Below are 11,056 nucleotides of genomic sequence, written 5' to 3'. Positions count from 1 at the left end.
CAACTTCTGATTTTTCTCAATTGGTGTGTCAATGGGCCTACAACCTAAAATTTCTATATCGGTATGATTTTCCTTACTTTGATGATATCCATATCTCAACTCTGGATAAACTTACCAAACCAGATGAATAAGACTGAACAAAGGTTAATTTTACAGTTAGCAAATATATATAAGGATGCTTTAGTCTGTGATTATTCCCTACCTTGCTTAGCAAGAGGAAAGAGAGATTGATAACGCTTGGAGACTCACTCTCTCTAGCTCATAGCTTGTAAAGTTAACATTTGGATTGACAAAAGGCACGTCCTCATCAATACCCAGCCCATATTTCCTTATTGAACTCACTTCTACGTTAACAACAACAAGGATTTACTGTCCGAGCTCTTAACAAAAGGTTTTAGCTCTTGAAGATCATCGCCTGGGATAAACCTTTCAATGACTTAACCACAACAGTGTAAATAGCTTTGGGCTATAAACTTACTATAAGTGTTAGGGCTTAAGACTCAAACTTGATCTCCCATTGTTATCAGGTGGGTTCCCTGGTTACCAGGATTATGGTATTCCAGCCTACAGAGTAAAGAGAAGCTAAGGATGATATACCAGCCTATTCAATTGGGATAGGTAATCTAAATATACTAATATCTCACCTATTACTTTAACTCAATCGAAGGTTTCTTAGGTCAAATTTCACAGTTAGCAAACGATATTGTAAAAAAGCTATCTCCTTGCAAGTTAAAAGATGGGATAGGTCAAATAAATTTACATCAATGATCTATCGAACTCAGAACTATGAAAGCTACTGAGGGAATTACAAGAGCTACAACAAGAGGAAGTTACTTGCATTCCCTCGCTCAAGGTTCGGGGTAATACCTGATTGTAATCTATTCTTGCATGAAAAAATGACTCGTTGTCGCGTTGATCATTCATCATCTTTTATCGTAGAATAAGAATCAGTCTTCTTTCAGCAAGTTGCATGAAACTCTCGACTTTGATCACTAACTAACTAAAGTCATAAGATAAGACTTCTTTTTTTGTACGCTCGGTTCACTAGGTTCTACACCACTTCAACCTACAGAAAAAGCACTTCGGTGCGCCCCGGTTCGGATTGTTCTCTGCCACTCGGTAACATTCAGTCCCCCACCCGTTCAAGTTGCCGAAAGGGAGAATAACAAAAATTAATATGAAGGATCAAAAGATTTTATTTGCCGTCATTCTCTTTGTTTGTGAATCAAGTTCAAAGAATATCTCAATCTATAATGAAGAAATGATAGTAGCTGGTTGTTTTATAGGTTTCATTCTATTCAGTCGAAAGAGTTAAGGTCATACTTTTAAAGCGACCTTCGACGCAAGAATGGATGTTATTCAAGAAGAATTGCAGCAAGTTCCGAATCCTAACGAAGTCGTTCTTCTGGAATCAAAAGAGCAAGAGCGATTACTTAGGATCATCTTACAAATTTGTGGCACCGTAGTGGAATCATTACCAACGGCACGCTGCGCGCCTCAGTGTGAAAATACGGTGCAAGCCTTGTTATGACGAAACCTAACTGTTAAGTCAGCAACGCTTCTCAATGCCATTTCTTCCCGTCGCATCAGTCTTCAGGACAAAATAATGACAGGTTTTCATGTCTCCGTGAGTGAAAGTTTTGTCCCAGGGTCTACGTCGAAAGCTTCTATCGTAGAACTCATTCGAGAGGGCTTGGTAGTCTTAAGAAAGGTTCGAGTCTAATTATCATATCATACTAAGAAGTGACTCCTATAGAAATCTTCCGAACTAGGAGAGAACGAACCTACTTAGATATTGTAAGGGAGAGGTTTTATCCTCCAACGCTTTGTTCACGGACCAGGCGCCTACTTCCTTAACGGTCCATATCCGACGCCAAACGCCTGAAAATTCTCTCTGCAAGCTTCGTGGCACCGATCCCCGCAAACATTTTTCATCTCTTGATTTCCAGTGAATCATTTTCCCATTCTTTCTTGGTTGGCAAATCCAACCGGTGATTTCCTGATTTTGAGAAGGCAAGTCTCTCTCCCAGAGCAGTTAAAGAATGAAGTTAAACCAATTATTTTGATAGAAAGGCTCTTCCTCACAATCGCTCTTTCTGATGCTGCGGAACCATGGCAATTAGGATCTCAAGATGCAGCTATACCTATGATGCAAGGAATCATGGACTTACATCACGATATCTTTTTCTTTCTTATTCTAATTTTGGTATTCGTATCATGGATTTGGTTCGCGCTTTATGTCATTTCCACTATCAAACTAATCCAATCCCGCAAAGGATTGTGCACGGAACAACAATCGAGATTATTTGGACCATCTTTCCGTCTATCATCCTCATGTTCATTGATATACCATCGTTTGCTCTCCTATACTCAATGGACGAGGTCGTGGTAGATCTAGCCATTACTATCAAAACTATTAGACATCAATGGTATCAGACTTATGAGTATTCGGACTATAACAGTTCGGATGAGCAGTCACTCACTTTTGACAGCTATATGATTCCATAAGATGATTCAGAATTGGGTCAATCACGTTTATTAGAAGTGTACAATGGAGTGGTAGTGCCATCCAAAATTTATATACGTATTATTATCACATCTGTTGATGTACTTCATAATTGGGCAGTTCCTTCGTTAGGTGTGAAATGTGATGTTGTACCTGGTCGTTAAAATCAGACCTCTATTTTAGTCCAAGGAGAAGGAGTTTACTACGGTCAGTGCAGTGAGATTCGTGGAACTAATCGTGCCTTTATGCCTATTGTTGTAGAAGCAGTTCCTAGAAAAGAGTATGGTTCTTGGTGTCTAATCTCTTAACCCCGAATGCCCCCTTCCTCTTGTTCTAGAAACTGTTCCTAGTAAAGATTCTGGTTCTTCGGAGATACCTCTCCTGGGGGTGAAATGTGATGTTGTACCTCTAATTGGGAAACCAATTATAGCCTCACCTTGGGAACCACCCCAAACACTCGATTTATTGTCCCGTGTTGGCCTTGGTCCAGTACAAGAAGAAAATCCCCTTCCTATCATTCCAACAGAACAAGACCAAGTACAAGTAGGAGGGGAGACTTTGTTGAAAGTCTACATCTAGGGCTGAACATGGTTTCGGTTTTCCGCTGGAACCGGACCAAACCAGACCAATTAGGAAGAAACCAAACCGAACCATTTACTAATGGATTGGTTACGGTGTAGAAAGTGGGAAACCGATAGTGTTGGTTTTGGTTTGGTTTGACCTCTAAAACCGAACCAAAAACCATTGGAAAACCGATTAATTTTTAAGCTTAGTTTCTACCGTCGATTTACAAGTATTAGATTCTACCCATTGATTTAGAGGATAAATAGAAACCCTAAATCTAATATTTCATTATGATACTCTCCCTATTTCTCTTTCTCCTTCTCTCAGTCGCCTCCCTTCTCCACCCCCAACTACAGCTGCTGCTACTCGACTTTTTTCTTCCCCTCTTCCTTCTTTTTTATTTGTCAATAACTAAATTAAGATATATTATATATCTTCTTTTGATCTCTAGAATTAGAGTAAGCTTTAATTATTCTTGATATTTTTTTATTTTATTTTTTGTCTGTAAGTTTGTGTAAACCAATACTATCGGCAACTACGATTTTTTTATCTGTAAATTTGTGTATTTTTTTTTTTGGTTTGACATAATTATTGGTTAACCAAAAACCACTGGGACAAACCGAAACCAACTGGAACCATTTGGAAACCGAACCAATGGTTAATGGATTGGTTTGGTTTAGATTTTTAGAAACCAATAGTATTGGTTTCGGTTTTGGTTTGGCTAGAAACCGAACCAAAACCGACCATGAACAACCCTATCTACATCCGGTTGTTAGATAGAGGAAAGAAAGACTACACTGACTTTGACGTACTTTATGAAGATGCGAAGAAGGTCTTTCCTCTCAATGGTTCCGTTCTGCAAAATATGCATAGGCTTGAGCCTAATGGTTTCTGGTTAGGGGACGGGGCTCGATTCCTTATCATAATAATGAATCTTGTTTGTCGTCAAAAAAAAAAAAAACTGGGCTCTTATACCTTAAATTTGTCAGCCATCATCGGAAGGTTTGCTTTGTGTAATGTAGTGCGCACACAGGCGCATATGGGGAGCCACTAATTATGTGAGTGGTTGAAGGCCTTGGCTAGTGTTCCATTTCTCAAATTGTTTAGGTTTATCTCTGGGTCAGTATCTTCTTTCCAATTCTTGCCGGTGCTCTTTAGATAGAAATTCCCCTTGTTCTCAAAATGTTGGTTTATTGTCTGCGAGTCTTTTCATCTTATGATTGCATTCAAAGTGTTTGATTGTATTCCTTTTTTTAATAGAATTCGTCATAGCCCTGCCCAAAGTAGTGTTGATTGTATTGCTGGCCTTTTTTTTTTTAAAATTTAAAGTATTTTCATTCGTTTACTTGTTTGGTTAACATTTCAAAGTAGTGTTGATTGTATTGCTGGCCTTTACAAGTGTTGTCGACCTTCCTAAGTATTTTCCTCGCTGCCGCCTAACTATTTTGGTACTGTTTTGGACCAATGGCTTAAGATCTGTTTTTTCCCCATGTAAAATACTTATCACCCAGTGGATTTGTTGTATTTCTGTCGGCTGTCTGTATTTTTGGTCGTTGTATTCTTACTATTTTGGTGTTTTGTCAGACTATTTCTCGTCTGGTTTCTTCCCGGTAAAATAGTTGAATCCAGCGGTTATCGTTTCTAATCTTGGCCAGCAATGCCCAAAAATCATCCTTGTTTTGCGTCTATAAGGGCTGCTTTTGCATTGTCTCATGGGGTGTTTCCCTTTCGAAAGTTATTTGGTTTAGTGTTTCTCTCCTCTTACTCATTTTATCATTGGCTCAGTTCATTTGAAAGTTCAATCTTTCCCGACAATTCTTTTTAAAACATTGTTTTCTTCTGTAGCAGTTTTTTGATACTTCTTGACCCCATCGGTTGCTCTATTCTTGGCAAGCATTGTAGGAGTTGAATATCGCACAGGTTAATAATTACGCGAAGTGAAGCATACAACATAAGCGAGGAGTATCGCACACAACAAATTGAGATGTCACATCAGATGATGTCAGCAAAGTCACGGGTAAAGTGTGAGGAGTTATGCGAAGATGTAAGATATACAAAGATGAGTGATTGGATATGAGTGAGTATGTCGCACAGAGATCCCGAAAATAAAGGGATTCTTAGTTGTCATCCACTATGTAAAATCCTATATAAAGAAGAGAGTAGTTGTCTTGTAGAGGATTCTGGACAAGTCTTGTTAGAGAGATTGAAAGAGAGAGAAAGTAAATTTAGGTTACAAGAAGTGTTGTTATAGATTTCCATTCATCTTGTAAGTGATTTAAATATTTAATCAATGAAACAATTGTCCATGATGATTACATGGAGAGATAACCAGATTAAGTGGAGTGTAGTTGTAAGAAATCTTACAACTACATTTTTGGCGCTAGAAATCAGCTCTGGATGATAAATCCTGATAATATATCTGAAATTCAAAGAGAAATTAAGGAAGAATCATAAAAGATTAATAAAGACAGCAAGAATCATACCACTTCAAGAAAGAGGCAGAGATATACAGTGTCATAACATAACTAAGGTATCAATTTCTGAGGCAGATTTCCAAGCGACAGTAACCGGGAAAATTCATAAAAGAAATTATGAAGGAAAGAAAATTGAAATGATGGAGGCAGAATTACCATTACAAGATTGGGAAAAGGTGAAGATATCCTTTCCGGCAGATGAAATTCCAGAAGAAGACTTACAGCGAACAGATCCATTGGTAATCACGGTCACAGTCGAGCGAGAAAACATTATTGCACAACAGAGGACATTTGAAGGATGGGCGATTGATAAGACATTGATAGATACAGGAAGTGCAGTTGATATATTATTTTATCGCACATTTAAAGCAACGGGATACAAAGATGAAGAAATGACACCTACACCATATAATATTCATGGATTTAATAGAGCAATTACAAAGCCAAAAGGAGAATCGTAATGCGAATATTACTGGGAGAGATCGAAACAAAGATAACACTGTGCGTGATTGACATTGAGTCACCATACAACATGTTGTTGGCGAGACCATGGGTACATGGGCTAAAGGCAGTTTCGTCAACATTACATCAATATATCAGATTTCCAATTCCAAGCGGTATAGGTGAAATCAGAGGAGATATTAAGGCTGCGAATACTTGCAATCAAATAGATGTGCGAAATTATGAAGGACGAGCAAAGAAACGAAAGGAAAGATGGAGAAAAGCGAAAGAACGAAGAAAAGAAGAGGAGTTTCGAATATACATGATAAGATCAAAAGAAGGAAAAGGAATACCAGGTGCAGAAACGATTGAGGAAGGTGAACGAGTTAAAGAAATTAAGGAACCAACACCTATGGGCAAGCCAAAGGAGAATTTTACCGCAGCAGAACCAGCAAAATAAATAAATGTAGGAACTGAAGAAGAACCAAAAATATTAAGAATCGGAACCAAAATGGGTAAAGAAGAAGAGGAAAAAACAATAAACATTCTGCGAGCATATAGTGATATTTTCGCATGGAGTATGGATGAAATGTCAGGAATAGATCCGTCTGTCGCATGTCATAGATTAGACATTAAGAAGAATGTAAAACCATTCAAGCAAAGAATAAGGAAAATTGCAACTGATTATCATCCTAAAATCGAAGAAGAGTTACAAAAGATGTTGGATGCAGGAATTATAAGGGAAGCAAAATATCCAGAATGGATAGCAAATATGGTAGTGGTACCTAAAAAGAACAACGAAATTAGGATATGTATAGATTTTACAGATCTAAATAAAGCATGCCCTAAAGACAGCTTCCCTCTACCCGACATACCCCAAATGGTGGAGTCTGCATCAGGGAATGATAGAGTCACGATGTTAGATGTGTACAAAGGCTATAATAATATTCCATTAGCAGAAGAATATCAAGAACACACTGCTTTCTTCGCACCCAGAGGTTTATATTGTTACACGAAAATGTCGTTTGGATTGAAGAATGCCGTTGCGATGTATCAAATAATGGTACAGAAAGTATTTGAAAAATGGATCCATAAAACACTGGAAGTTTATGTAGACGATATGTTGATTAAAAGCAAAGAGGCGAAAGACCATGTTGATGATTTACGAGAAATATTTTAGCAAATGCGAACATTCAATATTAAGGTAAATCCAGAAAAATGTATAATTGGAGTATCATCAGGAAAATTCCTAGGCTATATTATATCTAAGGAGGGAATACAAGTTGATCCAGAAAAGGTCCAAGCGATCAGAGATATGCCACCACCTGCAACAGTCAAGGATGTTCAAAAATTGAATGGATTGATAGCATCGTTGGGAAGATTTATTGCGAGATCTTCGGACAAATGTAAACACTTTTTCAATATATTAAAAAAGGGAACCAAATTTGAATGGACAATGGAATGTGATAAAGCATTGCAAAGCATAAAATATTATTTGGTGAACCTATCCATTATGCAAAAGGCGAAATAAGGAGAAGAACTATTATTGTACTTAGCATCAACATCCCATGTATTAAGTGCAGTATTATTATGATCGGAGGAAGGTGTGGAGAAACCAATATATTATATAAGCAAAACTTATAACTGCGCAGAGAAAAATTATTCAAAAATCGAAAAAATGATTCTCGCACTGGTATATAATTCAAACTTCGCATTTATTTTCAAGCCCACAAAATTAAAATATTAACAAGAGTAACAATTGAAAATGCAATGAAGAATTCGAAGAGGTCGTGAAGAATAGAAAAGTGGAATGCACAGTTAGGAAATTATGAGATCGGATATGAAATTTTATCTTCACCAAAGTCTCAAGTTATCGCAGAGTTTCTCGCAGAATTTCCAATAGAAGAAGATGAATATGTAGAATAAATGATGGAGGTGGATGACGGACATGGAAATCCTAATGATTTATTAACTGAGCGAAACTCAAATAGATGGGATATTTTGGTGGATGGATCCTCCGATGGAGAAGGCAATGGGATTGGTATTGTATTCATTTAACCAATGGGGACGAAAATGGCTTATTCTTTCAGACTATATTTCGCATCCACAAATAATGAAACTGAATATGAAGCGGTTGTTCATGCACTAAGATTAGCAATTGAAATGAAAATTGAGGATGCATGAATAACCAGCGATTCTCAGCTGGTAATTCTTCAGATAGAAGGCACATATAGTACTAATGAACCATTTTTACAAAAATATAGGAGATTGGTTACGGATTTAGAAATGCAAATTCCAAAAATAAGTTGGAGACACATAGGGAGAAAAGATAACAGGCTTGTGGATGCATTGGCGTTCATACCGTCAATGTTAGTAGATCCAGTTGCAAGGGATATAAAAATACAAACACTTTTGTTACCATCTATAGAAAAGAGTGAAGAAGTGCAAACGGATGTGATGATCATAGACGATACACAAGAAGAAAATGTGAGCGACGAAAAAGATTGGAGAACTGAGATACACTTTTATCTAGAGAAGGGAGAATTGTCGAGGAAAAGATTAGAAGCGCACAAATTAAACAGACGTGCGACAAATTATGAATTAAGGGATGGACTTCTTTATAGGAGATCATTTCTTGGACCTTCACTTAGATGTATTACGCGAACGGAGGGAATCGAAATTCTAAAGGCATTACACTATGGCGATGCTAGCAACCATAGTGGAGGAAGATCACTCGGATATAGAGCAAAAATACAGGGATATTACTGGCCATATATGCATGAAGATGAAAAACAAGTTTCGAGGAGATGCGAAGAATGTCAACGTCATGGCAAGAAGATACATGCACCTGGGGCTATGCTTAATACATCAACAAATGTGTGGACCTTTGGGAAATGGGGAATAGATATTGTTGGGCCATTTATACCAGGGACGGGACAAAAAAGATTCTTAATTGTCGCAACTGACTATTTCACTAAATGGGCAGAAGTAAAAGCAGTTCAACATATTCGCGATAAAGACATATTTAAATTCATTTTTGAAAATATCATATGCAGATTTGGTATTCCTGCACAATTGGTGTCTGATAATAGGAAGCAGTTTGAAGGAGAGAATATAACAATGTTGCTCAATGCGTTCAAAATTCAGAGTGGCAAATCTACTCCTTTTTATCCTAAAAGTAACAGACAGGTAGAAGCTACGAACAAAACAATCGCAGACAACCTGAAGAAAAAATTAGAAGGGCACAATAAAGGATGGTGCGAACAAATACACAATGTGGTATGGGCTTGCAGAACTACAAGAAGAGAAGCAACAGGAATGTCTCCCTTTTGTCTGACATATGGAGTAGAGGCAGTGCTACCAACAGAAGTGATCATCCCTACCACAAAGAGAGAAGCTTGGGAAAAGAATTTAAGTGCGGACTTGATTTTAACAAAGTTGGATGATTTGGAGGAAGTACGAGAAGTCGCTTTGCAGCATATGAAAAATTATTAAAAAATACTAGCTCGAGAATACAACAAGCGGGTTAAAATAAGAGAATTCCAACCATGTGAATTAGTGCTACGCGAAATTCCAGTTTATCAAAGAGGAAAAGATGGAAAATTGGAGAAAAGCTGGGATGGACCTTATATAATAAAACGAATAGTTGGAGAGGGAGCCTATGAATTAATGGATCCTGAAGGAAGAGATACAGGTCGTAAGTTGGATCGCCCTTGGAATAGACAGTTCTTGAAGAAATATTATCCATAGTTACTTGCGAATCAATTCGCATGTACAAACAGTTGAAGTTTTAAAAGTTCATATTTTTGAACAGAAATGTAGCGCGAAGGTTTCGCTAAAAAGTTAATAAAAAGAGAAATAAGACCTTTATAAAAGGCTACAATAAATGATATTTATTATCAGATTGGCTAGGAATCCAAATATGGCGTGCACCCTAGTTCGCTCATATGCAAGAGGAAAAATAGTAAGACCTAACGCACCTCATAATTAGAAAGATCTAGAAGGCATGACCCAAGGGAAGGCTACACCGACCCCGGAACTTGAGTTATGGAGATTTGGGGTGAGAATTAAACGATAATGCCCATCCGGGAGAGATACCTTAAATTTTCAGTCTAAGATACTAATCTTAGATTGAGAGCCTAAGGTGAGAAAGGATCTCCTAAGGAGTGAAGAAACTCGATCAGGGCGCCGAAGTACACGGTTGAGTCAAGAGTGCCCGGGACTTCTGGAGCGTACCTTTCCACTCTTGACAAGTCCTGACTACGATGCACTCGGTCCGAAGATACACCACTTAGGGTGCAATCTTGCTGCCATAAACCCTATAGGTAGTGTATGCGAGATTGCGAAATCAACTGGTTGTTGAAAAGCCGGATGGGAAGATCCATAATCTTAACCAGATAGAGGTATGCTTCCTTGAAGGGCCACCAGAGGGGAAGATAAGGACGGCATCCTCCATTAGGGAGCTGAATTGTGTCAAAAGACGTAAATGTCGCAAGGCTTTTACTCATGGGAGTATTAAGACTTGTGACATTTATGCGAAAAACCTGAAGAGGAAATAATACAAGCAAAAAAAATAAGACGAGATCAATGATTCGATGTACTAAAATACAAAGATATCATGCGATCTCGTCGCACGAAAAATGGGGCAAGATAAGACCTTTACATAGGAAGGCAGCATAAGACCTCCCAAATAAACTAAATAAACTACTGATAAATTCGCACAATTGTTTCTTACAATAAATATAATAAGAGGCAAGTATGGGAATTAAAATAACAATTTATTATCTTCCTTGTAACAAACAAGTTTTAAATAAAAAAACGGTGCGAAGGACCAAAAGACATCAAAATAAAGAAAGGAAATCAAGAATGATCAAACAGTAACATCATACTTTAGCGCTGGACTCAGGATTTTCAATCTCAATACCGGCATCATTAGTAGATTTCTCTTCTTCTTGCTGAATTTCTTCATCACCTTGATCCTTTTCATCGTCACTTAAAAAGTCAAAATCGCTATCTGGTTCAGGATATTCTTCATCTGCACCCACATTGCATATGGGGAGTTTTACTGCTG

At 37.7% G+C, this 11,056-nt stretch overlaps 1 long non-coding RNA gene across 1 annotated transcript; it reads right to left on the bottom strand.

The window, feature by feature from the left end:
• Positions 1-5,312: 5,312 nt before the first annotated feature.
• On the bottom strand, positions 5,313-7,966 carry LOC113320089. Its single transcript, XR_003345906.1, has 2 exons — positions 5,701-7,966; positions 5,313-5,489 (listed from the first exon to the last, which is right to left on the bottom strand). It is a non-coding gene; the product is annotated as an uncharacterized LOC113320089 (long non-coding RNA).
• Between the last annotated feature and the right edge of the window lie 3,090 nt (positions 7,967-11,056).

Source organism: Papaver somniferum, chromosome 11, assembly GCF_003573695.1.
Source record: "Papaver somniferum cultivar HN1 chromosome 11, ASM357369v1, whole genome shotgun sequence".
Taxonomy (NCBI): Eukaryota; Viridiplantae; Streptophyta; class Magnoliopsida; order Ranunculales; family Papaveraceae; genus Papaver; species Papaver somniferum.
This window is presented reverse-complemented; position numbering and strand designations above follow the sequence as displayed.